The following is a 17,038-nucleotide window of genomic DNA, read 5'->3' as shown; positions in this document are numbered from 1 at the left end:
ACAAGGGGTCGGGCCTCACTCAGGGGCTAGCAAGAGTGTCTATTCGGTAGACATTCTCTATGCCCAACCCCTTTCTCAAGCTAAAATCTAATGGCAAGGTGTGCTAAAACAAACACTGAGTAAAACTGGTCAGACCGCAACAAACCTATGCCCCAGCAGCTACGGCATTTTTACTCACCAGTGTGATCAGAGTTTTTGTCCCCACACCCCGAGCTTTAACCTCCACCTTCCTAGGAAGGGTTTGGAGGGGCCCACCGGTGGAATCTCCATCGAGGAGAGGCCAGTAGGTCACCTAAGTCGATCGGATGGCTCAGGCTAATATCGAGAGACGGGTCATCTCTAAGTGACACCCAACCCTAGCAATGGCAAGAGGTCGGGCCTCACTCGAGGGCTGGCAAGAGTGTCTATTCGGTAGACATTCTCTATGCTCAACCCCTTTCTCACGCTAAAACCTAAAGGCAAGGTGTGCGCAAACAAACGCTAAGTAAAATTGGTCGGACTGCAAGAAACCTATGCTCCAGTGGCTAAGGCATTTTTAGCTCACCAACGTGATCAGAGTTTTTGTCCCCATACCCCGAGCTTTAGCCTCTGCCTTCCTAGGAAGGGTTTAGAGGGGCCCACCTATGGAATCTCCATCGAGGAGAGGCCAGCAGGTCGCCCAAGTCAATCGGACGGCTTAGGCCATTACCGAGAGATGGGTAGGGAGCAGGAGGATGCCCCATGCAGGTCATGCCGACTCTATCATGAACGATGGACCCGGATTTCACATGAACATATCCGATAAGAGCTCCCCAAACCCGTCACTCGAGCCATCGAGGTAACTTTACCATCCCCCACTTTACTTCTCCAGTGCATGAGCATTCATTCATCCATTCTCATGCATGCATTCATACATTCATCTCATGCATCCAAGCATCACATATGCAATTATTGCGTCACAACGATTCGCGTCACATCACGAAGCGGTAGTCGTCTCATTTGATATGAGCAGCAACCGACCGAGGTTCAAAGGCTAGCCTGCGAAGGGCTTGAGGCCGCCGCATGTCAAACAGAGCTAGGGAGAAAACACAAATGAGCCCTAGTGGCCTTTGCTCGACCCGCCTAGAAGCAGACAAGGTCATCTCAACCTTCTCGTTCGATCCTAACATCGAGCCGAGCCCAAAGATGTAACACCTCGGGTGTTTTAAATACTAAAATATGCCATGTCATCATATGCATTGCACATTATTTTGGTGTTAGTGAAAACTTTGATATGCATTCACTAAAACAAGTTTACTTTTATGTTATATATGTTGACTTGTATGGAATGAATCAATTTCAAAACATTTGTATTGAATTGGATTTCTGAAATCCCTAATTTCCAGCATTTAATTTTACCCTAGAAAACCTAATTCAAAATCTAAGCACATTTTGGGGTTGAGCCTAAAAGGAAAAGTGTAGAGCTTGTCAAGGTGTACAAAGTTTATTTTTGGAGTTTTCAAAGTTGTTATATAAAATTTGAAGTAATTTAAAAAGGCGATAAGTTCTTAAAGTGACCCCTTTTGATTTTAAACTTGCATTTCAAAATGTAAACTGAATTAGAGTATGGTTATTAAAGAAAAGTTGTAGAACTTTGAATTTGGAACAACTTTTACTTTTGGAGGTTTTTGAGTTAATAAACAAATTTGGGAGTAATTTGAGAAATTAGACGAGTGGCAATTCGGTAATTATTGTGAACAGTGTCTTTGGGTGACACCTCACCGATGGCAAGCTTCCCCCGGCTTCTTCTCACGCCCGCGAGTGCCACCTCTGGCTTCGGTGTGTTTGCGTCGCCATTGCGTGTCGAGCGCACATCTTTTCCACCGCTCTTCGCTCGCCGTTAAGACTGGAAGCGCTATCCAGTCGCTCGCCCTCTCCTTCCTCTATTTCCAGTCAGCGCCGCTGATGCTCCGTCGAGCCCGTGCTATCGCCATAGCATCTTCCCAGTCACAGCAAAGCCTGTCACAGCTCCGCCTGCTCCTTGCAAACCTAGCTGACTAGTCCTTGAAGCATGACTCCACCGGGAAACACTGCGCATTGCCTTTCTTCCTCGCGGACGACAGCATCGCCGTCGAGTGCGCGTCACCGTGGCCAGCACTCTATGGTGCGTCTTTGCTCTTGCTCAACGTAGCTCCAGCTTTTCCATGTTGCCATGATGCTTTGTGTCTTGTTGGGTGACCTTTTCATCCACCGCAGCCACCGGAACACCGCCGTCGACACCAGCTGAGCCGCCGTACCTACCTTGATTAACGACGAGCTCCTCTATTACTCCTCTGGTTCCTCTTTCAGCTCGGACATGTCTAGGGTGAGCCACTGAGTCCTCCCAAGCATTTTGTTTAACCGCTACCAGCCTCACTTCATCGGCGTAGCATAGCTGCACCGCCGTGTCCGCAATGGTCGGCGTCGAGATCGAGTTGTGCAGCGATTTGTGCAATTAGTGCCACCAATAGGTGCGCCTTGTCGTAGGGATCACGATGGCACCTTCACCATCGCTGGAGACCTCGCCGTCGGCGAGAAATCGCCGGTCAGCAAGCCTTGCCGCCGTGGTCAGCACGGGAGTACTGTGCCGACATGTGGGGTCACTCTGTCAGTGACAGTTAGTTTGAAAATGAATTTTCTATTTTTAGAATTGTTTAAATAGTGCCGTGCACTACAAGATTTTTGGTCTACTGCAACGCCAAAAAAGTGTAGCAAAAGACCCAAAAATGGTAGCCATAGTAATTTTGCTACCAATTTTTTTGGTTAAATGTCGTTGCACTTGTAAGGGTAGCAATAGCATAATGCAATGGGTTACATTTTAGTTGCGACACACAGCCCCTCTATTGCAACACTTTTGACGCTTTTGCAACACCTGGTGAGTGTTGTAACAAAAGCAATTGCAACCACTATGGGTGTGGTAATAGTATCAATTGCAACGAACTAGGCGTTGCTAGCGATACGTATTGCGACACGCTGGTCGTGTAGCAACACAATGCAAGCGCAACGCAACACAGGTGTTGCAATCGTGGTTGTTGCTACGCAGAGAAAGCATTGCAATAGAGGTTCTCTATTGCCACGTCGCCTAAATGGTTGCTATAGGTGGCTTAGGTTATTGCAACATCTCTTCAGGTTGGTTGCTACAGAGAGGTCGTATATTGCCACGTTTCTGAATGGTTGCTATAGATGGCATAGGCTATTGCCACGTTACTTAGGTTGGTTGCTACAGACAGGTCATCTATTGCCACGTTACTAACTATCTGGTTGCTATAGGTAGATTCCTCTATTGCCACCGTCATCTTTTTGTAGTTGCAAGAGATAGTTTCTCTATTGCCACGATTATCGTACCTATTGCCACGACTAAATGTGGTTGTTATATGTGCCATCATATATTGCAACGCCAGATTAATATATTAATAATTCATGTTGCGACACTTTGTTTGGTAGCTTAAATTAATAATCGCAAAACGACAAATACATAATGAAGGAAGCATCGACATCCATTAAAACGAAATATAATTTGTTCATACAAAATCTTTAACAAAACACACCGAGTGTCAAACTAAATGAGAACACAAGTAGATAGCTTAACACATAATAATGTGTTAAGCACATACAACTGTTTGAACTCATTCGAATCAAAAGACTAATGTCTACTGTAGCAGCGAAGGTTCCCTTGATATGTATGTTGGCCATCGTCCCACCATTCGCATGCTCCTTCTCAAACTCAAGATTCTGATAATAGTATCCCAATAGCAAAGCTAGCATTCCAATGTTATCATAAACCTTATCTCACTGAAAACGTTGTAAAAGATTACTGTAGAAGCATCAGTCAAACTTTATGCACAAATCAAATTTTGGATTAGTACCTGTTAAGTAAACAGCCTGAACACTTCTAAAAAGCAAAAATGACAGTTTCCCGATAGCTAAAAGCAAAATGACAAAAATCTCAAATCACTTCTAAAAACTAAACTAAACGCATCTCAGAGCTTGTGAACATCAGATATATACATGCCGGGCGAAAGCCACTTCCTTAGCATCAATATCGTCAGTAATCCTGTATTTCATGAAAAACTGTCACATACTGTACAGCCTCAGTGCTCAATCTAGCGAAAGCATGAAACACTAATCACGAGTTCGCGAACCTTTCTAAATAAATTGTAACAAAAAAAGAACTGCAGCCCGCAGGGCAAAGGCAGGAGTATTAACAGCACAGTAAGTGTCATCTTCTCTACACAACTTTTTTAATATCCGTGCAGAACACTAACCTGTGCCAGATGGACGGAATTGCAATCTGCATCATCTTTTCAATACAAAATCTACATCAATTTGTAGATTTCATTTTCAAGAAGGCCATTGGTATATTTGTTTATGTGTTCCTTGTTGGATGAGGTCCCAGTCCTTCAGCCGCCCTGCAATGTCTCGAAGAATAAAATCAAGTGTATGCATGGCAGACATGGGTTCATAATTAGACATGGTGATGCTACCCAAGAATATATCTAAATGTGCTATCATATGAATTGCTGACAGGACTACAATACAAATGGAACAGAATTTATCAAATAATCACAAAATTGTACTACCTCCAACATATATCAAATCCTGAGATGGATAAAGACAAGAACAGCCCGCATAATTACATTACTGATCACTGGCTGAGGAAGAATGCATCGCCTGCCTGCATGTACTCTGTCAAATTGCCTGAGTCATAGAGGGTGAACACATTGATAGGCGATGGAACTTTCTGAACGGCACTATAAACAATTGAAACTGATCTTCACAGCGCCATTATTTGTTATCTGCAAAGCAGAGAATATGAGGTGCATTAGAAAGGTTATAAATATAAAACTCTATAACATAAATTAGGCTATGAGATTTGTGGTTATTCGGAGCGAGCAATGACTTTATAAATTGTATTGTTTTTTTCCTTTAAAAAGCTTTGTTTCATGTAAAACATAAAGTATTCATAAACCCTCAAAGTTCTGGCTACATAGTAAGCACCAGCAGATCAATCATGCTTTTGCTATTTATCCTAATAAGAGTTGGAGACTCCTTGACAAACTCTGTCTTCAACTTCATCATTTAGCAACTTAGAGCAATTTCAGTCTCAAATTCAAGTAACGGAAGCAAAGTTATCACCTTTACTTCCCAGATCCAATTTTTACCAGGCGTTGAGACCACACCAAAATTAAGAGAACTCCAGCTGTACCTATGTTGAAAAGGCTTACCTGCCGCACCTGCACGGCACCTCACTCATGTTGCTGGCTGCAAGATACTCCCTGCTTCCCCCGCCCCCCCTGCTAATAACAATCAAAGCTTGCTAATAACACTACCTATGTGAGTTGTGAGAGAAAAAATATTATTTGTTAAAGCTTAAGAAGTATGATAAACCGTACATGAAAAACCCAAAGCATAGAAGTACTTTCCTGTAAAGAAAATAAACAAACAAAAATATTACACAAAAAAGATAATGAAAAGCACCACTTTGCCTGACAAATTAATTAAAATGTAACTTAACAAAATGGTGAAAGTCAAAAACCCTCTCTTTGGCACAGGTCATCTAAACAAATTCCCTCATTCTATCTGCATTATAACTTTTTTAGCCATCTTAGCTCAGTGGTGAATTAGATTAACAAAGAATCATTTCACCATCTTCCTGAAAACAAAAGGAAAAAAAGACACTAAGAATGGAAAGTCCATGTACACCTATGGAAAGGCAGACTATGTGGAAACTATTCTTAACAAGCTCTATTGGAACTAAGCATGGCCCCATCTAACCCATACTGGAAAAGCATCCATCTGAAATCAAGCACAACATTAAATTGCCTTACTATCCAGCATCAATATGTAGTAAGAATTTTAAAAAATACTAAGTTTAATACTTTACACCTTTTACAAGTATATACAACCATATGCTATATCATTCTCCCTGGCCAATCTATTGTGTCGTTTAGTTGAAGATTATCTGTTAGTGATATCATAAGCAATTGCAATAATATCTGCTCCCAGTAGGGTCTCAAGAGGCTCTGCATGACCTATCCACATGTCTGGTTGAGACTGGATATCGGACATCTCAATGCTTGAACTACCGGTGTCCACTGAAATATCATCGACTTCCCTACTTTCAAAGCCACTTGACAAATAGGATTACCTCAATCTGGAATAGCACCTAGGAAGTCAGAATTATCCAATTCTACAACTCTGAACCAAATTCAAAGTCACACAAAATCAAGAAGTTTTCTGCCAAAAAATCTGAAACCCAAGATGAAAGACAGGGGAAGGACCTCTACCAGGAGGGCGTCCATGTTGGCATGGAGGCAATGAAGAGTGGCAGGTCGACCTGGGGCTTTGACCCCTTTGCGGCTCATGAGCATGGATCTCGAGCAGTCGATGGAGCGGACGACCGCAATGGGGAGCGATGTCATAGGGGTGCATGGCAGGGTGGGCGTGGAGGCGAATGAGAGAGATGAGGGCGTGGACCGCGCAGCCACCGGTCCAACCACTTCAGCAGCGGCACGCGCGTACATTGGCCGGCCTCGTCGCGGAGCAGCCGGTGTAGGCCAACCGGATTCGCTGCCCCCGAGCCCAGATCCGCAGCCATCGAGGCCGGAGTCGGCCGGATTCGCTCAGTGGGCATCATGAGGAGTTACGCCGTGCTTGGGGGCTTCTGGCGTCGTCGCGCGTGTGCGCCGCCGCGCTGGGACGCCTCGCCGGGACGCCGAGATGCCATGACCGGGCCTGCCCCCACCACGGCGCTGTCGCGCGGGTGCGCCGCCACGCTGAGCCGCCCCGCCGGGATGCCGCGAAAGGACCATCAGATGAGGCACAATCAGCGGAAGGGAATTTTTGTTTCCTTTTTCTTCCGTCGATACGGACGGCGTTGGTTTCTTTTTTTATACGGACGGAAGCGTTGAAGCCCGAGTCTCAAGTTTTTAATTATAGTAGAGATACAATAGTTTAAAATTGTAAAATTGAACCTTTAAAAATGGGGAAAAAAATTTAAATTTTAAAAAATTAAAATCAAAACTACTAAAATAATTTTGAGACACCAAATGATCTTAAATGAAAATTTGATAAACATCAAAGTTGTTGAACTCATTAAGATCTACAACTTTTATTTCGGTCATCTTGTCATTTGACTAAATTTGAACCTTTCAAATTTGAAATTTTAAAAAATGACAAGTTCGAACCAAAATTTGAGACCCAAAATGATTTCAACATAAAAAGTGATAAATACCAAAGTTGTTCAACTCATGAATATCTGCAACTTTTATTTTGGTCATTTCTTCATTTGACAATTTTTTAGCACACATTATTCACTAATCTTACACATGTCTCATATAGTTTATAAAACCTTACGAGACATGTGTCACATTTATGAACAATGTCAGTACCACTTTGTCATATGAAGAAATGACCAATACAAAAGTTGTATATCTTGATAAGTTATTCAACTTTGGTATTTATCACTTTTTCAGCTGAAATCATTTGGGGTACCAAAATCTTGTCTGAAGTTGCATTTTTTTGAAATTCAAAATTTAAATTGCTCAAACTTTTTCATATGTATATATTGACAAAACCAAAAAAATAAATTGATAGAGAATGATTTTAGAAAATTTTAGGAAAAAAAATCATCAGATTTGGAGTTAGTATGAGGAAGAAAAACTAGTTACAAAGTTAACCCATAGATTAAAAAAAAGAAATCACACTGTTCACTATGATCATGTAAGGATCATATAGAACAATGTGATTTCTCTTTTTAATCTGTGGGTAAAACTTGTAACTAGTTTTTCTTCCTTATACTAACTCCAAATGTGATGGTTGTTTTTTCTAAAAATTTCTAAAATCATGCTTCAGCATTTACGTTTGATCAAACTTGGATGTGACAATGTTTTACACATTTTAAAATTTGAAATTTAAAATTTGACAAGTTCAAACTAAATTTTCAAACCCTAATTGATTTCAGATGTAAAAGTGATGAATACAAAAGTTGTTCAACTCATCAAGATCTACAACTTTTATTTTGGTCATCTTGTAATTTGACTAAATTTGAACCTTTCAAATTTGAAATTTTAAAAAATGACAAATTCGAACCAAAATTTGAGACCCAAAATGATTTCAACATAAAAAGTGATGAATACCAAAGTTGTTCAACTCATTAATATCTACAACTTTTATTTTAGTCATCTTGTTATTTGATAAAATTTGAACATTTTAAAATTAAAATTTTGAAAAACGACAAGTTCGAACCAAAATTTGAGACCCAAATTGATTTCAACATAAAAAGTGATGAATACCAAAGTTATTCAACTCATGAATATATGTAACTTTTATTTTGGTCATTTCTTCATTTGACAAATTCTTAGTACACATTATTCACTAATCTTACACATGTCTCATATAGTTTATAAAACCTTACGAGAGATGTGTCACATTTGTGAACAATGTCAGTACCACTTTGTCATATGAAGAAATGACCATTACAAAAGTTGTAGATCTTGATAAGTTATTCAACTATAGTATTTATCACTTTTTCAGCTGAAATCATTTGGGGTACCAAAATCTTGTCTGAAGTTGTATTTTTTTTAAATTCAAAATTTAAATTGCTCAAACTTTTCATATGTATATATTGACAAAAGCAACAAAATAAATTGATAGAGAATGATTTTAGAAATTTTTAGGAAAAAAAACCATCAGATTTGGAGTTAGTATGAGAAAGAAAAACTAGTTACAAAGTTGACCCACAGATTAAAAAAAGAAATCACACTGTTCACTATGATCATGTAAGGATCATCTAGAACAGTGTGATTTCTCTTTTTAATTTGTGGGTAAACTTTGTAACTAGTTTTTCTCCCTCATACTAACTCCAAATGTGATGTTTTTTTTTCTAAAAATTTCTAAAATTATGCTTCAGCATTTACGTTTGATCAAACTTGGATGTGACAATGTTTTACATATTTTAAAATTTGAAATTTGAAATTTGACAAGTTCAAACCAAATTTTCAAACCCTAAATGATTTCAGATGTAAAAATGATGAATACAAAAGTTGTTCAACTCATCAAGATCTACAACTTTTATTTTGGTCATCTTGTTATTTGACTAAATTTGAACCTTTCAAATTTTGGCTGCTATTTATTCGTGCGCCATCAGTAGGGGCGGCTGGTGATTCAGCCGCCCCTACAGTTGGGCACTGCAGGGGCGGCTGGTGATTGAGCCGCCCCTACAGATCAGCCCCAACTGTAGGGGCGGCTCAGGTTACCAGCCGCCCCTACAGTGCCATCTGTAGGGGCGGCTGGGCTGCTGGGGCCCGAGGACGCCCACTGTAAGGGCTCCCCCAACCCCAGCCGCCCCTACAGTAAAAACGTCCCCGTTCCTACGGTACGAATCTGGCGTAGTGCATGTGACCGATGGTGCACGGTCAGGCATTTACTATCGCTAACAAAGTGACCAACCACCCCGGTACAACTTCAAGTACTAATTAACATCCACGCATACTTAACATCAAGTACTTAACAGCAACTACTACTTAACAGAAAGTTTCAGACACCAGGCATAAGGACGGAGATGCCGAGATGGGGCCAGGGTTGGGGCGTTTTATAACTCATAAGGTCTTCAATCATATCAAATAAATTAAAACCTGAGTTACAACGAACACACCTACATAGCGCAGTGGTGGAGAAGGTTTTATCTGAACCAGAGCTCCATGGTTCGAATCCTGTGGGGAGCACTTTTTAATTTTAATATATGCGTCCCTAATTCTTTTCTTTCCATACTTTTTTTTAAGTTTTAAATTCGTTGCAATTATCAAAGTATATTGCAACCAAAAATAAGCGTTGCACTTGAACACAATTTTCGCTTCGACCCCATAGATTTCGTTGCAATAAAATTTAGCACTTGCAACAATATCAAAGTATATTGCAACTGCCAAAAAAGGTTGCAATTGACCCCCACTTTTGCTTCGCCTCCAAGAGTTCTCGTTGCATTAAGTATCTAGCATTTGCAACGCTTGTCAAATTTTATGCAACACAAAAAAACCGTAGCAATAGTCAAAACCAAATGCAACTAACGTAAATGTAGTTGCAGTACTACCACACAATTGCAACCAAAATCAAGTCTACTGCAACCATTTTTCACCATTGCAATATCGTCCACCAAATGCAACAGAGCTTTGCAACATCTTGAAAACCGTTGTATTAAAGGCATGTATCGCTACCATTTTTTAGAATGGTTGTAATACAACAATCTCTGGCAACCAAATTTTCTACGTTGCAATTCTTCGGCGTTGCAGTAGACCGAAAATCTTGTAGTGGTGTTTTGTTTATTTTGTGTAGAATTAAATAGAGCTCTAGAAATTATGAAAATTTTTGTGTGACCTCTCTGAGATGTAAACTATTTAGGAAAAATATTAAATGTTATTTTCAGTACATTTTGAATGTGATAAAAATTGCTCAAATTAATTAATAAATGGGTTTCCATTATTTTTCTAGGCTTAAATAATTATCCAAAAATTATGAAAATTATTTTGCCACTTAGTTATCATATGATGAGTCTTCACAAAAATTTTGAGCTCATTTGGAGAAAGTTGATTTATTTCATAATTTTGAATTAATTATTTAATTCATAAAAACAAATAGTAAACCTTAATGACTTAGGTTTTGTTTGAATTTTTGGACTGAGTGATGACCTTGGGTCATTAGCATATAATGATCCTTGGCAATTAAAGTAAGTGTTTAAGTTTATGAAAAGGGTTATTCAGTGGTTGGTTTGCAACTGTACCGCGAAGGAAAGTTGTATTCAAGTTACTAACTTTTGCATCCATCGTCAAGCATCATGTTTTATATCGCGCATCATTTTAAACATGGCATTATTACTACGTGTAGTGAACGAAAGTGAGAACGTGGTAGTCAACCAAGTTGTTGAGGAAGTTAATCCACCTGTTGAAGTCGGGTTTGATATCTGTGGAACATCTCCGGAACCTGACTTTTCTAGCAATCAAGGCAAGCCCCGGATGCATTTAAACCTACCTTGTGTTTTATAAATTTTTATCACTTTTGCTTTAAAATACTGCATTAAGTGATTAGGAGTTGAGTGGAAACCTAATTGGTGCATTACCAACCTTGTTTTTCCATATCAACCTTGTTAACTGTTTCAATCCGAGAATGTCTAATTATGCTTAGCCATGCTTAGAACGATAAAAGTCGGGTGATTACTGGTCACCTACGAGATATAAATGGTTTCTTGGATACGACTGGTTATTTATGTTATCATGAGATATGATCTTGTGGAGTAATAAATCTACACCGGGCGGACTCGGTGTATGAGAGCCACAAGACATGGATGTCTTGTGAGCAGGTTCTTTCTGCCTGTGTCGATTAAGAACCGTCCGTTGTTGAATTGCATGAGGTGAGACTTTATAGTACTGGCCACATGCTCTAGTAAGCCTTAACTCAGCTATTCTATTATGAGAATGGCTACTCGCGCACTAGGAGTGGAGAGATGGCGGGAGTAGCATGTACCCACGTGGCAATGGGCTGGATTGGTGGAGTACTGTGCTCTCGGGTGGCGTGGACCCATTCTTGTTTTAGAGGATCTAAGGGTGGGTTGGTATATGTAGGTCAGGGACCTACATATGTCGTGTGGTTGGGAATCCCCAGCTGGGTTATAATCGGTTTGAATCATCGTTGCTCCTCGGTTATGGAGACTCAACTCATTGTTCATCATTGTAGTTAATAAATGAAACTTGAATGAAATTTGAGAAAGAGTTTGATATGAAGTTCATGATCTCATTACGGATCATGGCAGATTCATATATGGTTTTTATGAAGAATTAAATGTTGAAAGAAAGAATTTTGTTAAAGAGCTTTTACGCAAAAGAACTTTGTTTATTGCTTAAGACTTACCTTAAATCCCTGAGCCTGCATTCCTGAGTCTTATCAGTTTTTATTTCGGTTAAGTCTTGTTGAGTACTTTTGTACTCAGGGTTCGTTAAACCCTTGTTGCAGGTGAGTCTCATGAGTAGGTCTGCTTTAGACCGTGCTGCATGACGGTTGTTCATATTGATGATGACAAGTAAATGTGTGGCCCTTGGGCAGGGTACTTTAATTGTGTGTTATGTTTTATGTTACTAAAGCTACTCCACTACTATGGTTTGTAATAATAATCGTACTTAGTTTGTAAGGTTTGAAACAATTGTTTTGTAAACTAAGTTATTGTAAGACTTTCGCTATTTCACTCTGATGTATATTAATGAATAAACTGTTGTAATACTGCAATGACTCTGTAATGGGATCCTACTCGGAAAATCGTGGATGATTCAGGGTTCTCCGAGGACACCCGACAGTCTTCTTAAGTTACCAGAAACATATGCATAGTCATCAGAGGTCATTGGATAGTGACAGGTGCATGTGGGCCCTATAATTTAGGAGGTTCTGCCACAATAGAATCTCTATCGAGGGGAGGCTAGCAGGCCACCTGAGTCGGTCTCCACAACAACTCGGGCATCTATCGGGAGGCGGGTTAAGGAGAAGTGGAATGCCACATGAGGGCTATGCTGACCCTGTCATGAACGATGGACCCAGATTCCACTCGGACATGCCCGTTAGCAAGCTCACCAAACACGTCACTCGAGCCATCAAGGCAAGTGATGTTAGCTCAACCCCTTCGGTTGTGAAAACCACGGATGGAGTGATGATCACAAAGATGAGCCGACCCTCGACCGGACCCCCGCTGCGTGCGGGGGCTCGAGGAGAGTTGGACTCGTAAGGAGACCAAATGCGTGGTCATAGAATGATGGCTCAGATCCTAGGGAGGGGGTACGTGCAAAAACTAAGGATAACATTTCTAAAACAAGAGACGCTCTCTCCTACTAGTTTCGCTATCCTCTCCTCGATCTTTAGTAACACCCGACCCTAGAAATGACAAGGGGTCGGGTCTCACTCGAGGGCTGATAAGGGTATATATAAATACCCTTTCTAAAACAATCACCATGCCCAACCCCTTCGTCATGTTAAAAAACCTAGTGGCAAGGTTTGTGGAAACTAACAACTGAGTAAGGCTGGTCGAACTGTAAGAAACCCACGCCCTAGCAGCTACGGCACTCTTGCTTATCAGCATGATCAAAGTTTTGTGCCTACACCTCAAACTCTACGGTCTTAACAAACAGAAGGGTCAGAATGCATTAACCCCTTTTCACACATAAAAAGAGAGAAAGAACAAACTTGTTCAACTAAAATAAAAGAACAAACTTGTTCGAACAAAACACAGGGGTCAAAACTTGTCCGATTATTACAAAAATGATCGTCCGACCTATTTAACTGACTAGCCCCTCCAGGGAGAACTATGCCTTCTATCCTATCCACCAGGTCCTACGAAAGGGGAGCCACCTCCATTTCCATCTCCTCCAGCTCATGGACTTCATAACTAGGCATGTAGCCGTGGCTCATTGCCTCTAGATTGATGATGTCCCCATAATCAGAATGAGCAATCGCAAAGGACTGATTGACCCTAGTGCAGAGGGCATTTCTCTTGAGCTGGCGCACCTGAGCCATGATCTTGATGGCACAAGCCACGAGAGAGCTGGTCCCCTCTGACCGCACCACCTTAAGGTCATCGTAGACCACTCTGAGGGCGGCGCTCAGGATACTGAGCTCGTCACTCTTTGCCTGAAGATTTCTCCTCACCTCGGTGAGATCCATGGCCATACTGGTAGAAACGCTCTCAACCTCTAGCTTCTAGGTTGTCACGCTTTTGAGCTTGGTCTAGAGGGAGCCGACCTTCTGTTGAGCGTCATCACGCTCTTGGTAGGCCTAGTCACACTCTCAGAAAGCCTGGTCATGCTCCTCGCGAGCCACGCAGTGTTCTGAGCAGAGCCTCTTTGCGGTTTGGATCAGTTCATCCCAATCCTTGCGCAGCTGTTTACACCAAAAATTTGGGAAGAGAAGAACGCGGGAACTCGAAGCTTCCAAGATTGTATCATCAAGGGATCGATCAGATGTGAATCGATATCAGCCAGTTTTGATGTGGTATCAGAAATTGACTATTTTATAGATGACGTCAGCAGATAACATCAATGGATTACGTACAGGTGGCGTCGGGGGAGAAAAATATGTCGGACTCAACAAAAAGGAAAGGACTAGGGTCCAAGTTATCTTAAATTAGGAATGTTTTCTTTTATTTCAAATATTGTAATAAGTTGTGTTTGAGAAGGATTCATGTTTAAGTTCTGGGTATAAATATTGAACCTCGGCTATTGTAAGAGAGATCCAATCAATCAATACCAATTACTTTTTTTGGCTTCACGCCAACCCTTAGGAGTAGGAGTACTATAGATCTCGACGAGTTCTTCAACAAGCAGGGCTGCATCGATTCGGTCGACCTCTAACTCGTCTGTAAGTACCGTCATGGCTTATACTTTTGTTTGTAAGGCTACATTGGTCCGGCTGACTGAAAGGTCCTAATGTGGCTAGAGGGGGGTGAATAGCCTATTTAAAAATCTACAAACCAACTAGAGCAATTTGATTAGTATGACAAATAGCGAAAAGCAAACTTGCTCTAGCTCTACAAGGGTTGCAAGCCACCTATCCAACAATTCTAGTTACTATGATCACTATACACACAATTTACTAAGTCACTACTCACTAAGAGCTCTCACACTTGCTACACTAAAGAGCTCAACTAGATGAACTTAAGCTACAAAGCAAGCTCTCAATTCTAGCTACACTAAAGATCTTACTACAACTAGTTTGCGGGTATATAAATGAGTAAGTAAGGTGATTATACCGCCGCATAGAGGAGTGAACCAATCACAAGATGAATACTAACTCAATCACCGGGAGAATACCAAAGAGCAAGAGAACCAATTTTCTCTCGAGGTTTACGTGCTTGCCAACACGCTATGTCCTCGTTGGGTCGACCAACACTTGGTGGTTCAACGGCTAAGAGGTGTTGCACGAACCTCGTCCACATAATTGGACACCGCAACAACCTACCCACAAGTGAGGTAACTCAATGACACCAGCAATCCACTAGGGTTACCTTTTGGCGCTCCACCAGGAAACGCACAAGTCCCCTCACAGTCACCAGAAGATGGCCACGAACAATCACCAACTTGTGCTAATCCTCCTCCATTGCACCAAGCCATCTAGGTGGTGGCAACCACCAAGAGCAACAAGCAAATCCGACAGTGAAACACGAACACCAAGTGCCTTTAGATGCAATCACTCAAGCAATGCACTTGGATTCTCTCCCAATCTCACAAAGATGATGAATCAATGATGGAGATGAGTGGGAGGGCTTTGGCTAACCTCACAAGGTTGCTATATCAATGCAAATTGCCAAGAGAGTGAGCTAGAGCCAGCCAAATGATATTTATGGACACCCCCAAACAATAGAGTCGTTGGCTCAATTATTGGGCTGACTACAGGACGACCAGACACGTAGATCATGTGCACCGGACGCGTCTAGTGTGGCAACCGGACATGTCCGGTCGCTGCATCCGATCACTACTGGACCACCATGTCTCCCATTCAAATGAAGTAGCCATTGCTGCCATGAGTCCCATGCTCAACTGCGATCGGACATGTCCGGTGTGGACGACCGGACGTCGGAGGGGCAGCATTTCGGTCGAGTCCAGAGAGCTCCTAGAGCCGCTCTAGGCCGACCAGACATGTCCGGTCACACCAGACCAGATGCGGGAGACGCAGCGTCTGGTCGAGTCCAAAGAGCTCCCCGAGCCGCTCAAGGCCGATCGGACGCGTCCGGTTATACCAGACCGAACGCTCCCAGAGTCCGATCAATTACTACGCTAAAAACCCAAGACTTGCTGGTTCACACCAGACGCATCTGGTCCCTCTCTACAATCCAGTATTGACCTACATCACTTTGACCTGATGCTGAACAGTAACTCGTCAGCGTCCGGTCACTCCACTGAGCCAGAGTTCGGTCACTTTCACTTAGTCGCTTCACCTCAGGTCCAAATATTGAACGCGTCCAATATCCACACCGGACGTGTCCGGTCACTTCCGTCTAACTACTCAAAGTCTGGATAAAATACCGGACACGTCCGGTAGCCGCACCGGACGCGTTCGGTCACCCTGTGACCAGCGCGACTAACTCGTTTTCAACTCTATCTTCTTTACCCTTGCTCAAATGTGCCAACCACCAAGTGTATCTCCTTGTGCACATGTGTTAGCATATTTTCACAAATGTTTTCAATGATGTTAGCACTCCACTAGATCCTAAATGCATATGCAATGAGTTCGAGCATCTAGTGGCACTTTGATAACCGCATTTCGATACGAGTTTCACCCCTCTTAATAGTACGGCTATCGAACCTAAATGTGATCACACTCTCTAAGTGTCTTGATCACCAAAACAAAATAGCTCCTATGGTTTATACCTTTGCCTTGAGCTTTTTGTTTTTCTCTTTCTTCTTTCCAAGTCCGAGCACTTGATCATCACCGTGGTATCATCTTCATCATGCAACGATCTTCAATTGCTTCACCACTTGGAGTGTGCTACCTATCTCACTCACTAAATGTGATCACACTCACTAAGTGTGCTACCTATTTCACCACTCTTAATAGTATAGCTATCGATCCTAAATGTGATCACACTCACTAAGTGTCTCGATCACTAAACCAAAAAGCTCCTATCAATTTCACCTTTGCCTTGAGCTTTTTGTTTTTCTTCTTCTTTTCCAAGTCCAGGCATTTTATCATCACCATGCCATCACCATCATCATCATGTCATGATCTTCATTTGCTTAAACACTTGGAGTAGTGCTACCTATCTCATAATCACTTGATAAACTAGGTTAGCACTTAGGGTTTCATCAATTCACCAAAACTAAACTAGAGCTTTCAATCTCTCCCTTTTTGTAATTGATGACAACCCTTACACAAAGATATGAATCAAAATTTAATTGAATCCATGTTTCTTGCCCAAGCATATTTACCATGTGTAAAAGGATATGGACAAGTTTCATGAATCCCATAAGGTAGCAATTGCTCCCCCTATATATGTGCTAAGGGTTTGGATTGTAGC

General features: G+C 41.6%; 1 long non-coding RNA gene across 1 annotated transcript; it reads right to left on the bottom strand.

The window, feature by feature from the left end:
* Positions 1-4,268: 4,268 nt before the first annotated feature.
* LOC136471100 (uncharacterized) lies at positions 4,269-6,794 on the bottom strand. Its single transcript, XR_010761921.1, has 3 exons — positions 6,285-6,794; positions 4,578-4,793; positions 4,269-4,406 (listed from the first exon to the last, which is right to left on the bottom strand). It is a non-coding gene; the product is annotated as an uncharacterized lncRNA (long non-coding RNA).
* Positions 6,795-17,038: the final 10,244 nt, after the last annotated feature.

Source organism: Miscanthus floridulus, chromosome 8, assembly GCF_019320115.1.
Source record: "Miscanthus floridulus cultivar M001 chromosome 8, ASM1932011v1, whole genome shotgun sequence".
In the NCBI taxonomy this organism is placed as follows: Eukaryota; Viridiplantae; Streptophyta; class Magnoliopsida; order Poales; family Poaceae; genus Miscanthus; species Miscanthus floridulus.
This window is presented reverse-complemented; position numbering and strand designations above follow the sequence as displayed.